Raw genomic sequence first — 10,214 nt, 5'->3', positions numbered from 1 at the left:
GAAAGTCATTAATTTGATTGTCCAGTATTTCCTTCATGAGATATCGCAACACTTAGAAAAAGTGTACAGCGCCAGCAGACAATGAATTTTCAGCACTAAATAAACGAAACTTCATTAACAGCTAAAGTAAACGTTTCCAATGTAAATTTCCACCTTTATATAGTGTAAAAAGACATCCTGAAGCCTGGGCAGTCATTAATTTGATTGTCCAATATTTCCCTTATGAGATAATGCCTCTCATAGCAAATGTGTACAGTGCGAGCTGAAAATGCATTTACAGCACTAAAAAAACAAACTTTTATAACAGCTAAACCAAACGTTTCCAATGTAAATTTCCACCTTTATATAGTGTAAAAAGACATCCTGAAGCCTGGGCAGTCATTAATTTGATTGTCCAATATTTCCCTTATGAGATAATGCCTCTCATAGCAAATGTGTACAGCGCGAGCTGAAAATGCATTTACAGCTCTAAAAAACCAAACTTTTATAACAGCTAAACCAAACGTTTCCAATTTAAATTTCCACCATTATATAGTGTAGAAAGGCATCCTGAAGCCTGGAAAGTCATTAATTTGATTGTCCAGTATTTCCTTCATGAGATATTGCAACACTTAGAAAAAGTGTACAGCGCCAGCAGACAATGAATTTTCAGCACTAAAAAAACGAAACTTCATTAACAGCTAAACCAAACGTTTCCAATGTAAATTTCCACATTTATAGAGTGTAAAAAGGCATCCTGAAGCCTGGGAAGTCATTAATTTGATTGTCCAGTATTTCCCTTATGAGATAATGCCTCACATAGCAAATGTGTACAGTGCGAGCTGAAAATGCATTTTCAGCACTAAAAAACCAAACTTATATAACACCTAAACCAAACGTTTCCAATGTAAGTTTCCACCTTTATATAGTGTAAAAAGACATCCTGAAGCCTGGGCAGTCATTAATTTGATTGTCCAATATTTCCCTGATGAGATAATGCCTCTCATAGCAAATGTGTACAGCGCGAGCTGAAAATGCATTTACAGCACTAAAAAAACCAAACTTTTATAACAGCTAAACCAAACGTTTCCAATGTAAATTTCCACCTTTATATAGTGTAGAAAGGCATCCTGAAGCCTGGAAAGTCATTAATTTGATTGTCCAGTATTTCCTTCATGAGATATTGCAACATTTAGAAAAAGTGTACAGCGCCAGCAGACAATGAATTTTCAGCACTAAAAAAACGAAACTTCATTAACAGCTAAACTAAACGTTTCCAATGTAAATTTCCACCTTTATATAGTGTAAAAAGACATCCTGAAGCCCGGGCAGCCATTAATTTGATTGTCCAATATTTCCCTTATGAGATAATGCCTCTCATAGCAAATGTGTACAGCGCGAGCTGAAAATGCATTTACAGCACTAAAAAACCAAACTTTTATAACAGCTAAACCAAACGTTTCCAATGTAAATTTCCACCTTTATATAGTGTAAAAAGACATCCTGAAGCCTGCGCAGTCATTAATTTGATTGTCCAATATTTCCCTTATGAGATAATGCCTCTCATAGCAAATGTGTACAGCGCGAGCTGAAAATGCATTTACAGCACTAAAAAACCAAACTTTTATAACAGCTAAACCAAACGTTTCCAATGTAAATTTCTACCTTTATATAGTGTAGAAAGGCATCCTGAAGCCTGGAAAGTCATTAATTTGATTGTCCAGTATTTCCTTCATGAGATATTGCAACACTTAGAAAAAGTGTACAGCGCCAGCAGACAATGAATTTTCAGCACTAAAAAAACCAAACTTTTATAACAGCTAAACCAAACGTTTCCAATGTAAATTTCCACCTTTATAGAGTGTAAAAAGGCATCCTGAAGCCTGGGCAGTCATTAATTTGATTGTCCAGTATTTCCCTTATGAGATAATGCCTCTCATAGCAAATGTGTACAGCGCGAGCTGAAAATGCATTTACAGCACTAAAAAACCAAACTTTTATAACAGCTAAACCAAACGTTTCCAATGTAAATTTCCACCTTTATCTCGTGTAGAAAGGCATCCTGGAGCCTGGAAAGTCATTAATTTGATTGTCCAGTATTTCCTTCATGAGATATTGCAACACTTAGAAAAAGTGTACAGCGCCAGCAGACAATGAATTTTCAGCACTAAAAAAACCAAACTTTTATAACAGCTAAACCAAACGTTTCCAATGTAAATTTCCACCTTTATATAGTGTAAAAAGACATCCTGAAGCCTGGGCAGTCATTAATTTGATTGTCCAGTATTTCCCTTATGAGATAATGCCTCACATAGCAAATGTGTACAGCGCGAGCTGAAAATGCATTTACAGCACTAAAAAAACAAACTTTTATAACAGCTAAACCAAACGTTTCCAATGTAAATTTCCACCTTTATATAGTGTAGAAAGGCATCCTGAAGCCTGGAAAGTCATTAATTTGATTGTCCAGTATTTCCTACATGAGATATTGCAAAACTTAGAAAAAGTGTACAGCGCCAGCAGACAATGTTTTTTCAGCACTAAAAAAACGAAACTTCATTAACAGCTAAACCAAACGTTTCCAATGTAAATTTCCACATTTATAGAGTGTAAAAAGGCATCCTGAAGCCTGGGAAGTCATTAATTTGATTGTCCAGTATTTCCCTTATGAGATAATGCCTCACATAGCAAATGTGTACAGCGCGAGCTGAAAATGCATTTACAGCACTAAAAAACCAAACTTTTATAACAGCTAAACCAAACGTTTCCAATGTAAATTTCCACCTTTATATAGTGTAGAAAGGCATCCTGAAGCCTGGAAAGTCATTAATTTGATTGTCCAGTATTTCCTTCATGAGATATTGCAACACTTAGAAAAAGTGTACAGCGCCAGCAGACAATGAATTTTCAGCACTAAAAAAACGAAACTTCATTAACAGCTAAACCAAACGTTTCCAATGTAAATTTCCACATTTATAGAGTGTAAAAAGGCATCCTGAAGCCTGGGAAGTCATTAATTTGATTGTCCAGTATTTCCCTTATGAGATAATGCCTCACATAGCAAATGTGTACAGTGCGAGCTGAAAATGCATTTTCAGCACTAAAAAACCAAACTTTTATAACACCTAAACCAAACGTTTCCAATGTAAATTTCCACCTTTATATAGTGTAGAAAGGCATCCTGAAGCCTGGAAAGTCATTAATTTGATTGTCCAGTATTTCCTTCATGAGATATTGCAACACTTAGAAAAAGTGTACAGCGCCAGCAGACAATGAATTTTCAGCACTAAAAAAACGAAACTTCATTAACAGCTAAACCAAACGTTTCCAATGTAAATTTCCACATTTATAGAGTGTAAAAAGGCATCCTGAAGCCTGGGAAGTCATTAATTTGATTGTCCAGTATTTCCCTTATGAGATAATGCCTCACATAGCAAATGTGTACAGTGCGAGCTGAAAATGCATTTTCAGCACTAAAAAACCAAACTTTTATAACAGCTAAACCAAACGTTTCCAATGTAAATTTCCACCTTTATATAGTGTAAAAAGACATCCTGAAGCCTGGGCAGTCATTAATTTGATTGTCCAGTATTTCCCTTATGAGATAATGCCTCACATAGCAAATGTGTACAGCGCGAGCTGAAAATGCATTTACAGCACTAAAAAAACAAACTTTTATAACAGCTAAACTAAACGTTTCCAATGTAAATTTCCACCTTTATATAGTGTAAAAAGACATTCTGAAGCCTGGGCAGTCATTAATTTGATTGTCCAGTATTTCCCTTATGAGATAATACCTCTCATAGCAAATGTGTACAGCGCGAGCTGAAAATGCATTTACAGCACTAAAAAACCAAACTTTTATAACAGCTAAACCAAACGTTTCCAATGTAAATTTCCACCTTTATATAGTGTAGAAAGGCATCCTGAAGCCTGGAAAGTCATTAATTTGATTGTCCAGTATTTCCTTCATGAGATATTGCAACACTTAGAAAAAGTGTACAGCGCCAGCAGACAATGAATTTTCAGCACTAAAAAAACGAAACTTCATTAACAGCTAAACCAAACGTTTCCAATGTAAATTTCCACATTTATAGAGTGTAAAAAGGCATCCTGAAGCCTGGGAAGTCATTAATTTGATTGTCCAGTATTTCCCTTATGAGATAATGCCTCACATAGCAAATGTGTACAGTGCGAGCTGAAAATGCATTTTCAGCACTAAAAAAACAAACTTTTATAACAGCTAAACTAAACGTTTCCAATGTAAATTTCCACCTTTATATAGTGTAAAAAGACATCCTGAAGCCTGGGCAGTCATTAATTTGATTGTCCAATATTTCCCTTATGAGATAATGCCTCTCATAGCAAATGTGTACAGCGCGAGCTGAAAATGCATTTACAGCACTAAAAAAACAAACTTTTATAACAGCTAAACTAAACGTTTCTAATGTAAATTTCCACCTTTATATAGTGTAAAAAGACATCCTGAAGCCTGGGCAGTCATTAATTTGATTGTCCAATATTTCCCTTATGAGATAATGCCTCTCATAGCAAATGTGTACAGCGCGAGCTGAAAATGCATTTACAGCACTAAAAAACCAAACTTTTATAACAGCTAAACCAAACGTTTCCAATGTAAATTTCCACCTTTATATAGTGTAGAAAGGGATCCTGAAGCCTGGAAAGTCATTAATTTGATTGTCCAGTATTTCCTTCATGAGATATTGCAACACTTAGAAAAGGTGTACAGCGCCAGCAGACAATGAATTTTCAGCACTAAAAAAACGAAACTTCATTAACAGCTAAACCAAATGTTTCCAATGTAAATTTCCACATTTATAGAGTGTAAAAATGCATCCTGAAGCCTGGGCAGTCATTAATTTGATTGTCCAATATTTCCCTTATGAGATAATGCCTCTCATAGCAAATGTGTACAGCGCGAGCTGAAAATGCATTTACAGCACTAAAAAACCAAACTTTTATAACAGCTAAACCAAACGTTTCCAATGTAAATTTCCACCTTTATATAGTGTAGAAAGGCATCCTGAAGCCTGGAAAGTCATTAATTTGATTGTCCAGTATTTCCTTCATGAGATATTGCAACACTTAGAAAAAGTGTACAGCGCCAGCAGACAATGAATTTTCAGCACTAAAAAAACGAAACTTCATTAACAGCTAAACCAAACGTTTCCAATGTAAATTTCCACATTTATAGAGTGTAAAAAGGCATCCTGAAGCCTGGGAAGTCATTAATTTGATTGTCCAGTATTTCCCTTATGAGATAATGCCTCACATAGCAAATGTGTACAGTGCGAGCTGAAAATGCATTTTCAGCACTAAAAAACCAAACTTTTATAACAGCTAAACCAAACGTTTCCAATGTAAATTTCCACCTTTATATAGTGTAAAAAGACATCCTGAAGCCTGGGCAGTCATTAATTTGATTGTCCAGTATTTCCCTTATGCGATAATGCCTCACATAGCAAATGTGTACAGCGCGAGCTGAAAATGCATTTACAGCACTAAAAACCCAAACTTTTATAACAGCTAAACCAAACGTTTCCAATGTAAATTTCCACCTTTATATAGTGTAGAAAGGCATCCTGAAGCCTGGAAGGTCATTAATTTGATTGTCCAGTATTTCCTTCATGAGATATTGCAACACTTAGAAAAGGTGTACAGCGCCAGCAGACAATGAATTTTCAGCACTAAAAAAACGAAACTTCATTAACAGCTAAACCAAACGTTTCCAATGTAAATTTCCACATTTATAGAGTGTAAAAAGGCATCCTGAAGCCTGGGAAGTCATTAATTTGATTGTCCAGTATTTCCCTTATGAGATAATGCCTCACATAGCAAATGTGTACAGTTCGAGCTGAAAATGCATTTACAGCACTAAAAAACCAAACTTTTATAACAGCTAAACCAAACGTTTCCAATGTAAATTTCCACCTTTATATAGTGTAGAAAGGCATCCTGAAGCCTGGAAAGTCATTGATTTGATTGTCCAGTATTTCCTTCATGAGATATTGCAACACTTAGAAAAAGTGTACAGCGCCAGCAGACAATGAATTTTCAGCACTAAAAAAACGAAACTTCATTAACAGCTAAACTAAACGTTTCCAATGTAAATTTCCACCTTTATATAGAGTAAAAAGACATCCTGAAGCCTGGGCAGCCATTAATTTGATTGTCCAATATTTCCCTTATGAGATAATGCCTCTCATAGCAAATGTGTACAGCGCGAGCTGAAAATGCATTTACAGCACTAAAAAACCAAACTTTGATAACAGCTAAACCAAACGTTTCCAATGTAAATTTCCACATTTATAGAGTGTAAAAAGGCATCCTGAAGCCTGGGAAGTCATTAATTTGATTGTCCAGTATTTCCCTTATGAGATAATGCCTCACATAGCAAATGTGTACAGCGCGAGCTGAAAATGCATTTACAGCACTAAAAAACCAAACTTTTATAACAGCTAAACCAAACGTTTCCAATGTAAATTTCCACCTTTATATAGTGTAGAAAGGCATCCTGAAGCCTGGAAAGTGATTAATTTGATTGTCCAGTATTTCCTTCATGAGATATTGCAACACTTAGAAAAAGTGTACAGCGCCAGCAGACAATGAATTTTCAGCACTAAAAAACCGAAACTTCATTAACAGCTAAACTAAACGTTTCCAATGTAAATTTCCACCTTTATATAGTGTAAAAAGACATCCTGAAGCCTGGGCAGTCATTAATTTGATTGTCCAATATTTCCCTTATGAGATAATGCCTCTCATAGCAAATGTGTACAGCGCGAGCTGAAAATGCATTTACAGCACTAAAAAAACAAACTTTTATAACAGCTAAACTAAACGTTTCTAATGTAAATTTCCACCTTTATATAGTGTAAAAAGACATCCTGAAGCCTGGGCAGTCATTAATTTGATTGTCCAATATTTCCCTTATGAGATAATGCCTCTCATAGCAAATGTGTACAGCGCGAGCTGAAAATGCATTTACAGCACTAAAAAACCAAACTTTTATAACAGCTAAACCAAACGTTTCCAATGTAAATTTCCACCTTTATATAGTGTAGAAAGGCATCCTGAAGCCTGGAAAGTCATTAATTTGATTGTCCAGTATTTCCTTCATGAGATATTGCAACACTTAGAAAAGGTGTACAGCGCCAGCAGACAATGAATTTTCAGCACTAAAAAAACGAAACTTCATTAACAGCTAAACCAAATGTTTCCAATGTAAATTTCCACATTTATAGAGTGTAAAAATGCATCCTGAAGCCTGGGCAGTCATTAATTTGATTGTCCAATATTTCCCTTATGAGATAATGCCTCTCATAGCAAATGTGTACAGCGCGAGCTGAAAATGCATTTACAGCACTAAAAAACCAAACTTTTATAACAGCTAAACCAAACGTTTCCAATGTAAATTTCCACCTTTATATAGTGTAGAAAGGCATCCTGAAGCCTGGAAAGTCATTAATTTGATTGTCCAGTATTTCCTTCATGAGATATTGCAACACTTAGAAAAAGTGTACAGCGCCAGCAGACAATGAATTTTCAGCACTAAAAAAACGAAACTTCATTAACAGCTAAACCAAACGTTTCCAATGTAAATTTCCACATTTATAGAGTGTAAAAAGGCATCCTGAAGCCTGGGAAGTCATTAATTTGATTGTCCAGTATTTCCCTTATGAGATAATGCCTCACATAGCAAATGTGTACAGTGCGAGCTGAAAATGCATTTTCAGCACTAAAAAACCAAACTTTTATAACAGCTAAACCAAACGTTTCCAATGTAAATTTCCACCTTTATATAGTGTAAAAAGACATCCTGAAGCCTGGGCAGTCATTAATTTGATTGTCCAGTATTTCCCTTATGCGATAATGCCTCACATAGCAAATGTGTACAGCGCGAGCTGAAAATGCATTTACAGCACTAAAAACCCAAACTTTTATAACAGCTAAACCAAACGTTTCCAATGTAAATTTCCACCTTTATATAGTGTAGAAAGGCATCCTGAAGCCTGGAAGGTCATTAATTTGATTGTCCAGTATTTCCTTCATGAGATATTGCAACACTTAGAAAAGGTGTACAGCGCCAGCAGACAATGAATTTTCAGCACTAAAAAAACGAAACTTCATTAACAGCTAAACCAAACGTTTCCAATGTAAATTTCCACATTTATAGAGTGTAAAAAGGCATCCTGAAGCCTGGGAAGTCATTAATTTGATTGTCCAGTATTTCCCTTATGAGATAATGCCTCACATAGCAAATGTGTACAGTTCGAGCTGAAAATGCATTTACAGCACTAAAAAACCAAACTTTTATAACAGCTAAACCAAACGTTTCCAATGTAAATTTCCACCTTTATATAGTGTAGAAAGGCATCCTGAAGCCTGGAAAGTCATTGATTTGATTGTCCAGTATTTCCTTCATGAGATATTGCAACACTTAGAAAAAGTGTACAGCGCCAGCAGACAATGAATTTTCAGCACTAAAAAAACGAAACTTCATTAACAGCTAAACTAAACGTTTCCAATGTAAATTTCCACCTTTATATAGAGTAAAAAGACATCCTGAAGCCTGGGCAGCCATTAATTTGATTGTCCAATATTTCCCTTATGAGATAATGCCTCTCATAGCAAATGTGTACAGCGCGAGCTGAAAATGCATTTACAGCACTAAAAAACCAAACTTTGATAACAGCTAAACCAAACGTTTCCAATGTAAATTTCCACATTTATAGAGTGTAAAAAGGCATCCTGAAGCCTGGGAAGTCATTAATTTGATTGTCCAGTATTTCCCTTATGAGATAATGCCTCACATAGCAAATGTGTACAGCGCGAGCTGAAAATGCATTTACAGCACTAAAAAACCAAACTTTTATAACAGCTAAACCAAACGTTTCCAATGTAAATTTCCACCTTTATATAGTGTAGAAAGGCATCCTGAAGCCTGGAAAGTGATTAATTTGATTGTCCAGTATTTCCTTCATGAGATATTGCAACACTTAGAAAAAGTGTACAGCGCCAGCAGACAATGAATTTTCAGCACTAAAAAACCGAAACTTCATTAACAGCTAAACTAAACGTTTCCAATGTAAATTTCCACCTTTATATAGTGTAAAAAGACATCCTGAAGCCTGGGCAGTCATTAATTTGATTGTCCAATATTTCCCTTATGAGATAATGCCTCTCATAGCAAATGTGTACAGCGCGAGCTGAAAATGCATTTACAGCACTAAAAAACCAAACTTTTATAACAGCTAAACCAAACGTTTCCAATGTAAATTTCCACCTTTATATAGTGTAGAAAGGCATCCTGAAGCCTGGAAAGTCATTAATTTGATTGTCCAGTATTTCCTTCATGAGATATTGCAACACTTAGAAAAAGTGTACAGCGCCAGCAGACAATGAATTTCCAGCACTAAAAAAACGAAACTTCATTAACAGCTAAACTAAACGTTTCCAATGTAAATTTCCACCTTTATATAGTGTAAAAAGACATCCTGAAGCCTGGGCAGTCATTAATTTGATTGTCCAATATTTCCCTTATGAGATAATGCCTCTCATAGCAAATGTGTACAGCGCGAGCTGAAAATGCATTTACAGCACTAAAAAACCAAACTTTTATAACAGCTAAACCAAACGTTTCCAATGTAAATTTCCACCTTTATATAGTGTAGAAAGGCATCCTGAAGCCTGGAAAGTCATTAATTTGATTGTCCAGTATTTCCTTCATGAGATATTGCAACACTTAGAAAAAGTGTACAGCGCCAGCAGACAATGAATTTTCAGCACTAAAAAAACGAAACTTCATTAACAGCTAAACCAAACGTTTCCAATGTAAATTTCCACATTTATAGAGTGTAAAAAGGCATCCTGAAGCCTGGGAAGTCATTAATTTGATTGTCCAGTATTTCCCTTATGAGATAATGCCTCACATAGCAAATGTGTACAGTGCGAGCTGAAAATGCATTTTCAGCACTAAAAAACCAAACTTTTATAACAGCTAAACCAAACGTTTCCAATGTAAATTTCCACCTTTATATAGTGTAAAAAGACATCCTGAAGCCTGGGCAGTCATTAATTTGATTGTCCAGTATTTCCCTTATGAGATAATGCCTCACATAGCAAATGTGTACAGCGCGAGCTGAAAATGCATTTACAGCACTAAAAAAACAAACTTTTATAACAGCTAAACTAAACGTTTCCAATGTAAATTT

The sequence above is a fragment of the Idiotropiscis lumnitzeri genome, unplaced genomic scaffold (assembly GCF_059441095.1).
Source record: "Idiotropiscis lumnitzeri isolate Australia: NSW breed Sydney's pygmy pipehorse unplaced genomic scaffold, RoL_Ilum_1.0 HiC_scaffold_110, whole genome shotgun sequence".
NCBI classification, from domain to species: domain Eukaryota; kingdom Metazoa; phylum Chordata; class Actinopteri; order Syngnathiformes; family Syngnathidae; genus Idiotropiscis; species Idiotropiscis lumnitzeri.
Note: the sequence above shows the minus strand (reverse complement) of the source record.